Genomic DNA, 11705 nt, shown 5'->3' on the forward strand with positions numbered 1-11705 from the left:
TCTCTCTCTCGCTGAGAAGGGTTTGCCGAAAACCCCTGTTTGGCAAAATAAATTTCACATTCCCTTAGAGAGATATATTGAAGATATTCTATCTTCCTCGACTACCAAAAGGTGAATTCCCCTCCAACAAGAATGCATTACACGAGGGATTCTAGGAGTTTATTAGAGAACACCCATTTCACCCTCTAGCAATGGACAACTAGATTGATATTTAATGTTTGTAACAAATATGTTCATTTACTTTGCATATAATAGTTCACTAACTTGCAAATGCATTTGTGGATTTAGTATTTTTTTGTAGTTTTTGTAGTAAGTTCATGAAATACAATGTGAAATATATCAGCATATTAAAATATTTGATTGTTGAAGTTTGGAGCTTAAAATGAAGAATTCTTGAAAGAAATAACAACTACAAGTAATAAAGCAATATGGAGCTATATTTTACGGAGATTGAAGCAATTGCTTGCAAGAGTCTATTGTAAATGAATGCATAACTTCAATACATATGTAGGCCTAATCAAAAGAGAAAGAAAGAACAATGTGCAAGTATAAGTGGATGTGTTTATAGTTTGCTAATGTGCGCATAATTAAATTATTAACACATCAATATGTAATTATAAAATACGTGCAAAAAAGGGAGAGAGGGGGACTGTGAATGTATATGTAGTGTGATATCTCATATGTATGTGTAATTGAACCATTTACATTGTGATAATATTATCAAAGATAAGCATATACGCTTAATCTAGTGATGTAAATAAGTTAAGGAGAGAGAAGTACTAATGCATGGTTAGAGAGAGAGAGAGAGAGATGATAAATGTCAGAGCTGGGGGTGAAAAAGACAGAGAGAGAGAGAGAGGGTGTTATTGAGGGGGAGGAGGAGAGGGAGATGCATGTTGTGGGTCTCCAAGATATGAGAGAGAGAGAGAGAGGAGAATTGATTGTGGTTCTAATGAGGAGGAGAGTAAGATGTGGTGGTAAAGTGGCGGTGTTGGTGGTAGTAATGTTATTGAGGGGAGAGCGATATTAGTAGTTTATCCCCAACATATGAGGAGAGAGAGAGGATAATTGGTTGTGGTTCTAATGAGGAGGGGGAGAGTAGGATGTCATGGTGATGGTGGCAGCGCTAGTGGTGGTGGCGGCAATGGAGGAGCAACGTTGGCACTTGATATATGCCCAAAAGAAAAAGAGGACCAAGTGGACTATGTGGAATAAAACTCGAGGTTGCAAAAAAAAAAGCTCACCCAAAAGCTCGCTTATCGCACACACTCAATATGACATTGACTCTTTAAATGAATCAGAAAGCCTGATGATGCTACACTCCAGGGTTTCTTATACTGTGTTCGCACATAGTGGCCAATGTGAGAGGGGTTTTAGTTGAAAGGTTGTACTGCGGGGATCAAAGAGAGAAAGGAAGTAGAGAATAGGAGGTGGAAGAGAAGAAAAAGAATAGACAAGAGGCACACAAGATAAAGACAAAGCTCAATGAATCAAAGCACTATGTATTGATAGAACTTGATAAACAAAATCCTTGTTTAGGACTACTCACAAGCAATCTCCAAGCATTAGATCTCCTCAAGCTCCATGATAGACCAAAAACATACGTTAAACATTAGCTTTCTCTTTGCTACTTGGATTGCAAATTTGATGGTTCTGTTGGCTCCAAAAGGAAGGGGCAAACCCCAAAACACCTGGTCAGAATTGTCCCAGATCGCTCCTTCTTCTTCTCCTCGTTTGAAGTGTTGTTTGTTGCTTATCAATTGCAATTGTGCACTACACAAATTTGGAAGCCCTTCTTTTTTCATGAGCCTTCCCAAATTTGGCTAAAGCAACTTGCTTTTTGCATGTCACTCTATTCTAGAAGTTTTCTATACATTTTTTGGATATTTACAAGAAATATTATTCAAAATATCAAAAATAGGCTAAACTTGTCCAAAAATCCCATATTTTGGAATCATCCATACTATGGACACTAATACTAATGACTAATATGACATTGACTCTCTAGATTAAAAAGAAAGCCAGATGATAATGCACTCTAGGGTTTTTCATACTGTGTTCATGTATAGCGGCCAATGTCAGAGGGGTTTTAGTTGAAAGGTCGTATCCACCGGGGATCAGAGAGAGAAGGAAGTAGAGAATACAAGATAGAAGAGAATAAAAAGAATAGACAAGGGATACACAAGATAAAGACAAAGCTTAATGAATCAAATCACCATGTATTGATAGAACCTGAGAAGCTGAATAAAAATCCTTGTCTAGGACTACTTGGAAGCAATCTCCAAGCATTAGATATGCTCGAGCTCCGTGGTAGACCAAAAATGTACACCAAACATTAGCTTTCTCTTTGTTGTTTAGACCACAAATTTGATGGTTCCGTCGGCTCCAAAAGGGGGGTAAAACCCCACAGATGTCTAGTTAGAATTCTCCCAGATTGCTCCTTCTTCTTCTTCCCATTCATAATGTTGTTTGCTGCCTATCAATTGCGATTGTGCGCTGCGCAATTTCGGAAGCCCTTCTTTTTTCATGAGCTTTCCCAAAACTAGTTGAAAAGCAACTTGATTTTTGCATATCACTCTATTCTAGAAGTTTTCTATATCTTTTTTGGATATTTACAAGAAATAATATCCAAAATATCAAAAATAGGCTAAACTTGTCCAAAAATCTAGTATTTTGGAACCATCCATACTATGAACACTAACACTAATGACTAATATGACATTGACTCTCTAGATTAATAAGAAAGCCTGATGATGATGCAGTCTAGGGTTTTTTATACTGTGTTTGCGTATAATGGCCAAAGTGAGAGGGGTTTTAGTCGAAAGGTCGTATCCATCGGGGATCAGAGAGAGAAGGAAGTATAGAATAGGAGATAGAAGAGAAGAAAAAGAATAGAGAAGAGGTACACAAGATAAAGACAAAGCTCAATGAATCAAAGCACTATGTATTGATAGAATCTAAGATGATAAACAAAATCCTTGTCTAGGACTACTCAGAAGTAATCTCCAAGCATTAGATCTCTTAGAGCTTCGTGGTAGACCAAAAATGTACACAAAACATTAGCTTCCTCTTTGTTGCTTAGACGGCAAATCTGATGGTTCAGTTGGCTCTGAAAGGGGGTAAAACCCCAAAGATGTGTGGTTAGAATTCTCCTAGGGCGCTCCTTCTTCTTCTCCCCATTCGTAGTGTTGTTTGCTACCTATCAATTGCAATCGTGCACCGCGCAATTTTGGAAGCCCTTCTTTTTTCATGAGCTTTCCCAAATCTAGATGAAAAGTAACTTGATTTTTGCATGTCACTCTATTCTAGAATTTTTCTATACCTTTTTTGGATATTTACAAGAAATAATATCCAAAATATCAAAAATAGGCTAAACTTGTCCAAAAATCTAGTATTTTGGAACCATCCATACTATAGACACTAACACTAATGACTAATATGACATTGACTCTCTAGATGAATAAGAAAGCCTAATAATGCTGCACTCTAGGGTTTCTTATACTGTGTTCACACATAGTGGCCAATGTGAGGGGTTTTAGTCAAAAGGTCATACCGTGGGATTAGAGAGAGAAAGGAAGTAGAGAATATGAGGTTGAAGAGAAGAAAAAGAATATACAAGAGGCACTCAAGATAAAGACAAAGCTTAATGAATCAAAGCACTATGCATTGATAGAACTTGATAAACAAAATCATTATCTAGGACTACTCAGAAGTAATCTCCAAGCATTAGAGCTCCTAGAGCTCCGTGGTAGACCAAAAAATGTACACCAAATGTTAGCTTCCTCTTTGTTGCTTAGATTGCAAATCTGATGGTTCAGTTGGCTTGGAAAGGGGGTCAAACCCCAAGATGCATGGTCAGAATTCTCCTAGATCGCTCCTTCTTGTTCTCCCCGTTCGTAGTGTTGTTTGCTACTTGTCAATTGTGATCGTGTGTTGCGCAATTTCAGAAGCCCTTCTTTTTTCATGAGCTTTCCCAAAACTAGTTGAAAAGCAACTTGATTTTTGTATGTCACTCTATTCTACATGGATATTTACAAGAAATAATATCCAAATAATCAAAAATAGGCTAAACTTATCCAAAAGTCCTTTATTTTGGAACCATCCATACTATGGAACACTAACACTAATGACTAATATGACATTGGCTCTCTAGATTAATAAGAAAGTCTGATGATGATGCAATCCAGGGTTTTTTATACTGTGTTTGTGCTCCTTGTCAACTACGATCGCACATCGCATAATTTCGAAAGCCTTCCTTTTTTCATGAGATTTTCCAAAACTCATTGAAAAGCAACTTGCTTTGTGCATGTCACTCTATTCTAGAAGTTTTCTATATCTTTTTTGGATATTTACAAGAAATAATATCCAAAATATAAAAAATAGGCTAAACTTGTCCAAAAATACCGTATTTTGGAACCATCCATACTATGGACACTAACATCATTGACTCTCTAGATTAATAAGAAAGTCAGATGATGATGCACTCTAGGGTTTTTCATACTATGTTCGTACTATGTTCGTGTAGCAGTACGAATCCGGCCTCTTTGAACCTGCACATCCTTCGGTATGTGCCACCAATGCACCACTTGGGTCAAACACCCATAGCATCAACTTGTCGCTCATCATGCACATAATAAGACATCCCCTTGGATCATGGATCAAATAACTAGCATTTGTACAACTCTAACAACATACTAAGTATCAACTCCAAGGTTATTAGGCCTTGGGTGCACATCATATAGTAGAGGCTATTGAATCTCCATATACAAGCTATGAATGCACATATCAACAAATACATAGCAACATGCCTGCTCTATAAGAGTATAGCACATGGAAATCTATTGATACTAACAATTGTGTACCACATAAAACATAAATCAAGTCTCACTTGTATCCAATACATGCTCATCATCACCGAAAATAGTGAAGCAGTCCATATCTTGAAGCATCTTAGAATTGCCTATCAAGGCCTCTAACAAAGCATCTGAAACATTTTCGAGTTGTGGAGCATTACATCTAACATCCTCTAAAGGCATATCCTTGAGCTCATGAATTGTCTCATAAACCATAATTGTATTATGCAAATCATGCGCATCCAACACTTCATTAATCTCCATTTGAGTCCCTGCATGAAGTAAAACATGAACTTCATAAACCTCTTCAGATGCATTAAGAAAATCTACAGATGCAATGGCTGACTCTTCCGCTATAGGATCTTTCAAGGCATCCATGTTTAACTCAATATCAGACAGTAGCTTATATCCCAGTTGCTTGCCCTCTTGCTTGCTATCTTTTTTTTGCTCCTACCCAACCTCTTGTATAATATGCTCAGGAGGTGACTGATTTGCAACTTTAGGAGGATCCACACTTCTTCTTGTCACTCTCTTAGATATCCTTGAATTATCTTCATCTCTCTTCTGTTTCTCTTCCACAAGTACATCCACGTTTTGCACTTTTGCTAAATATGCATCCATTGAATATGCATCTACCAGTGATTCCTAGCCAGTTATATCACGAATGTCTTGCCTTGCATGAGGCATTTCACTATTAGTAGTTTTCCTCTTTTTAGTTGCATGCAAAGCATGTGTCCCATATTGCAGCCTTTGGACCAACCATCACTTTTAGCCAGGAATTCTATCCAACTATAAACCAAAAGTAGAAGCATGTACGATCGCATAAGCATTTTGAGCAGCCAAGTCTTCCAACAACTTTTGCATACCTCCCTTTCCAAAATTCAAAGCAAGAGCCAATCCCGTTTCTTATGCATGGATCTTGCCATCTTTCCAAAAGATGTGCTGTCGTGCCAAGGCCTCCTGATAAGCAACACAATCCTTCATTTCATGTTGCAAACTATTACACCATATACATATTTTTCCTAGTTTAGGGGCTTCTGCCCGTCCCCTTTCCTCTTGTCCTTTCTCATCCAAATTTGTGACCTTCAATTGAAGATCTCGCATGCCTTTGACCAATTCATCTAATACATCTTCCTAATAGTGGAAAGAGAAGGTGTAGCCATAGGGTTAGCCATAGAAATGGGTGGCTTACTGGATACATCAACTGTTTTATCCATAATAGTGGGCAAGCTAGATACATGCAATCTTTCTCTTCTTCTATGCTTTTTCGCTAGTTCAATAACAACTTTCTTAACATGCCTCCACTCTGTTTTAAGCCTTGTCTCCATAGTCTAATCCTCTATTAAATCATCAAGCTTCTCTTGAAGCTCAGGATCTACCACTTGTAGAAACAATTCAATTTTCTAACTTACAAGAGCTTGCAGTTCTGCAAGATCTAACTACTCAAACTGACTTTCAAATTCTCTTAATAACTCCGTAGCCATAAGACCCTTATTGGGTTATAGAACCCACTCCTGGAAAGTCTTGTAGATAATCAAATTGGTTTCTTCAATGTAAATTTTTTCCCTAAGTATCTTTTTGAAAGCTACCTAGTTAGCATCTTGCATCTATAAGTAAGTAACTTGGGCTTTTAGTTCATGTATAGTGACCCATACAAAGTACTAGCTCCATGCAAGTTGAGCTACCCCAAAGAACTCCATATTTTGAACATAGGTATGTAAATATGTAGATACATTCGTGCCATTAAACAACTTCATCTCATGCTCTATTGCCAGCAAAGTATTTATCACAACAGGTTTTGTTTAAGTAGAAGCTTGCATCTAGTATTGTTGTTATTGTTGTATCTATATAAGCATGTTCATATTTTGTACTAACTATTGCAAAACATCACTAGAAATTGTGCTTGAAGGTTCTCTCATCTTGTCTTTCCTTTCGACAACCTTTCATATTGGGCTCACCAATGTTAGAGGAGTTTTAGTCGAAAGGTTGTATCGGGGAGGATTAGAGAGAGAAAGAAGTAGAGAATAGGAGATAGAAGAGAAGAAAAAAATAGACAAGAGGTACACAAGATAAAGACAAAGCTTAATGAATCAAAGCACTATGTATTAATAGAACTTGAGAAGATGAACAAAATCCTTATCTAGGACTACTTGGAAGAAATCTCCAAGCATTAGATCTCTTGGAGCTCCCTGATAGACAAAAAATAAACACCAAACATTGGCTTCCTCTCTACTTCTTAGACTGCAAATCTGATGGTTCTGTTGGCTCCAAAAGGGGAGTAAAACCCCAAAGATGCCTAGTCAGAATCCTTCCAGATCGCTCCTTCTTCTTCTCCTTGTTCGGAGTGTTGTTCGTTGCCTGTTAAAAACTGCAATCGTGCACCACACAATTTCGGAAGCCCTTCTTTTTTCATGAGCTTTCCCAAAACTGGTTGAAAAGCAAGTTGCTTTTGCATGTCACTTTATTCTATAAGTTTTCTATACATTTTTTGGATATTTACAAGAAATAATATCTGAAATATTATTAAAATAGGCTAAACTTGTCCAAAAATCTAGTATTTTGAAACCATCCATACTATGGACACTAGCACTAATGACTAATATGACATTGACTCTCTAGATTAATAAGAAAGGAAGATGATGATGCACTCCAGGGTTTTTCATACCATGTCTGTGTAATAGCACGACAACAGTCAAATTTGTGCCTCATGCCATTGGCCATACTTGTGGAGCCTTGGGCGGTGCATGATGAATGTATGAACAAATGTTCTATGTATAGTCCACACTATCATACAAATCCACATGAACTGGCGCCACATTCCATGTTGATTGCTAGCTTCTCCTCTTGAGTTGGGCCACTCCGTGATACCCCAAAACGAAGGTGTAGGCACCCCATGTGTCGTCTTTTTGATAGGTTTTTTGCATTTTCCCTCTCTAGCTCCCAACCATCCTTGACATTATACATGACTGTGAGCTGGAATCTTTCTTAATGCCCAAATGGTGTCACAAAGGACTGTCTCCACCACCATTTCCTCTGAATAATTTGGTGATACTACCCTTGATTGGTCAGAAGGCAAAGGGTCCTCAAAGTTTAGTTTTGTTGTATCCTTTCTTCTAAGTATGTTTTCAATCACATACTCAAGCTTATGAGAGGCATTGGCTTCCTTGGACCCCACTTTCCCATTAACCTTGCATTTTCTTGTACAGTCACATTGTCCCCTAAAAAATCAGGATGTTGATGTAATTTAGTTCCTCCTTCCACCTCCTCAACCGTCCTTGCCGTTGCTCGAGGTGTGGGGCTAATTCCTTGTTATAGTTGACTCAAAAGCTTCTATGCATTGGATCAATCCTGCACCATGGAATTCTCCACCAATGAATGCATGCCATTTTGTGCTTTGTAGTAGAGCATTGGCCAAATCACTGACACATGCATCGTACAAGCCAATAGATCCCTTGAATCCCTCCCTTGCCAACCAACTTGCGTGCATTGGCTTTGCTGGGTTCTTGGTTGGCATATGAGCAATGTCCTCCACTACCTAGACAAAAATACAGCATGAGAAGGTATGGAGTGTGAGAAAACAAATGCACCACACATCACATCCTACTATTACGAAGTAGTCTTACCCTGACAAAGTGTCACCTCCAATGTGGATATTTGATAAACCACTAACTAAGCCAACAATCCATTACTAGTATATTATAATCCACAACTTTCCTTGAAGCCCACCAAGCCAAAATGAATTGATATTGCATTGCTGCATCATCTTTTGTGGCTACACACCTCCGTATGTAGTACAAGTGCTTGTTCTCATCTTGGAAACTCTTGTGCACATATTGTGATGTGTGTATTTAGAGACATTATTCCCAATGAAATAAGCAAGACCTCTCCTTTCCTTGCATTACATTGTCCAAACCACCATTGAACACTATGCGGATGGCCCTCTAGTTGTTGGTGGCTGCCTCATCTGCCATGAATCCTTGAAAATTAGTGTTTAGCTATCCACACTTCTCCATCACTTCATTCATCTTTGTCCAAAATGGAGCTTGTGCATCTGTATCCTCTTCCTTCATCTCACATATTGCCAAAGTCATCAACTCTTGTACACTACAAAAATACAAGACATGAATGGAAGAGTAAGGAGAACTATGTTAGTTAAGTTTGTGTTGTGATGGTAGAATCGTGTAAGAGAATCTACCTTGGGTCATACATATGTGTTGCCATGATGGTCCAATCATTAATGCGATGCATGTGGTCGAAGCATATCCAGCTATTGCGTAGGTTGCTAGTGCCATTTCTTCGCATATGATTCACTAAGTCAACCCTTGAGATTGGCCCAATCATTGACATTTTGAACATAAAGCACCTACTATCATTATAGCTTACCCAAAAAATAGACTACCATGGAAAAATTTGTATGCACAACAATGGTTTAACTTTAGAAGAAGAGATTCCATTCCTTGATCACTCTCAGCTCGTGCCGCATGGACCATGTGTTTGAACTTGCATGCACAGAATGTTGATCTTCATATGCATGGCTTTTTAATGATATTTTGGAATGTGTTGTGAATGGAATAATATGTTACTTGTTCCTTTGAATGAGTGGTTGGAGTTCCTCGAGCTTCGTCTAGAGTTCAGTGTCAAACATGGGGACACCTTGCTCATGAACCAAGGCACTCATCACTAGCCTTCTAGCCATAGTCATTTGTAGGTGTCAAGGTCTAGCTACACTAAAGTCTCTTACTATTTCCTCTATAGTCTTTCGCACCTCTTTGACATTAGCTCTGCAGGTGCCTCTTTGCACCTCATGGTTATGTGTGCCTTGATGGATGAACAATCTTGACATTGGTTTCACTCACATCACATAGTAGAAGCATCCAAGGCATCCGAGACCATCAACTGATATTCTAATGGTCGATATGCCCGTATTGAGTTTACATGCATGGCATGTATTGGGACTTGATTAGTATGATTTACTTGAAATAGGGTATTAGAACCATGTCATGTGATTCTACAATCATTTTAATGATATTGGAGCAAATGAACATGCCACCTTGTTTGGGAAGCCAAAAATTGACCAGCCAACACAATTTCTATTGGGACACTCTAGTTCTCTGACACATTTGCTTTAGCGAATAGTATCGAGGAATGCCATCAATGTTGATGCAAGCTTTGTCTAGCAATGACCACCATTGTACTTTTCTCCATGCCCTCCATTGGATGCATATTGTCTGCTACTAGTGAAATCTCATATGCCACATTGCCATCATTCAAAACTAGGATCTCCTTCACTCTCTCTATAGCGCTCGTATTCTGAAGCAAATGATGTAACACTTGATGTTAACCCCTCGAAGACATTATGTACTCAAACACACTTACAAAATAAGAGGATTGTCACATCCCCTCCTCTTCCACATCAAGCGTGATCGGGATGGTTTTGGTTTTCTCAATATCCAAGGGGGTGGTGAGGCTTCCATGGCGATTATTGTTTTCTCAACACTGCAAGGGCTCTAGATGAGGTCTATGGTGGGGGAAGGCAGCAATGTAGGCCCATTTCCTTGTTCAACAAGATAGTCTTGAGAGACCAAGGTATCCAGAACATATACCTAGCAGCCTCATGGTCATTGTTACAATGGATCGACGTGCTTTGTATTCGGCCATTCGCATAGGTGATAGCAAGAACATGGTAGCCATTACCATTTGAAATGTCTTCCTTCTTCAACATTAGGAACTGACTACTTGTATAGTGCATAATAGGTTTGGCAGAGAGGGAGGATACATATATGCGGACCTCGATGTTTGGTGTAGCACTTGATTCTGGATCCATTTCCAAAGCTATCTACACATGTATGAATACACATGTCAGATATGGGTGTCATTGAAAGATTTAGTGTGGGGATGTATGCCATATATGAGAGAGAGAGAGAGAGAGAGAGAGAGAGAGAGAGAGAGAGAGAGAGAGAGAGAGAGAGAGAGAGAGAGAGAGAGAGAGAGAGAGAGAGAGAGAGAGAGAGAGAGAGAGAGAGAGAGAGAGAGAGAGAGAGGATATATGTTAAGAAACACGGATCTAGAGCTAGTTGGCTATGGTGGATGCAAATTATAGAACCGAAACATGATAAAGATAAGAGATTGTAACTCAAGTGAATTAGGTTCCAAGATAGATTAGCTTGGACTCATAAACACAATCTTGAGTGATTCAAACTGAAAGTACCATTCCATTAAAATGAGTGTCGAGTACATGCCTTTATAGCTTTTTGATAGTACCACTTTTCTTCTTAGTGCTTATGGGATTTTAGGTATCTCTTCCTAGAGCTTCTAGAGCATACATATTTATCATATCTCTCATACAAAGCCACTTATGGGCAAGCCTCTTTTGGGCACACATCTAGACATACATCATTTGTTTTTCTCAACACCCCCCCTCAAATGGTGAGTCTCTACCCTTGCTAGCTTTTTCCCCCTCTACATGATGACATGGCCCGGGAGACTAGCTCTTTGGCAGCCTATTCAAGTTAAAGCTTGAAACTTTACATTTTGGTAAGGGTTTTTACATTCACTATGGGAAAAACATGAACCACTAAGGGAATATTCTTTGTTGTCAGCATAAAAAATTTCTTTATCTTCTTCATGCTTCTTTGGCATTCTTGGTAACATCCTTCTTGGTCTTCATACTCTTTTTCTTTGTTGTGATCTTTGTCCCCTTTGTTGACGCGTGGTACTTCTCTTTTTTCTTTAGTCTTCTTAACATGATCTTTGTGCTTGCATGACTTTGACTTGATAAGCTCTTTTTAGCATTCATGACATAATTATTGGGATACAAAGCTTTGGGATACATGATATTTGGGAATTTATTTG

At 38.6% G+C, this 11705-nt stretch overlaps 1 long non-coding RNA gene across 1 annotated transcript; it reads right to left on the reverse strand.

The window, feature by feature from the left end:
• Positions 1-6956: 6956 nt before the first annotated feature.
• LOC148016117 (uncharacterized) lies at positions 6957-10799 on the reverse strand. The gene is made up of 3 exons (XR_015688093.1): positions 9049-10799; positions 8477-8957; positions 6957-8388 (listed from the first exon to the last, which is right to left on the reverse strand). It is a non-coding gene; the product is annotated as an uncharacterized LOC148016117 (long non-coding RNA).
• Between the last annotated feature and the right edge of the window lie 906 nt (positions 10800-11705).

This window comes from Lygodium microphyllum, chromosome 23, assembly GCF_053477565.2.
Source record: "Lygodium microphyllum isolate KBCC chromosome 23, Lygodium_microphyllum_v1.1.10, whole genome shotgun sequence".
NCBI classification, from domain to species: Eukaryota; Viridiplantae; Streptophyta; class Polypodiopsida; order Schizaeales; family Lygodiaceae; genus Lygodium; species Lygodium microphyllum.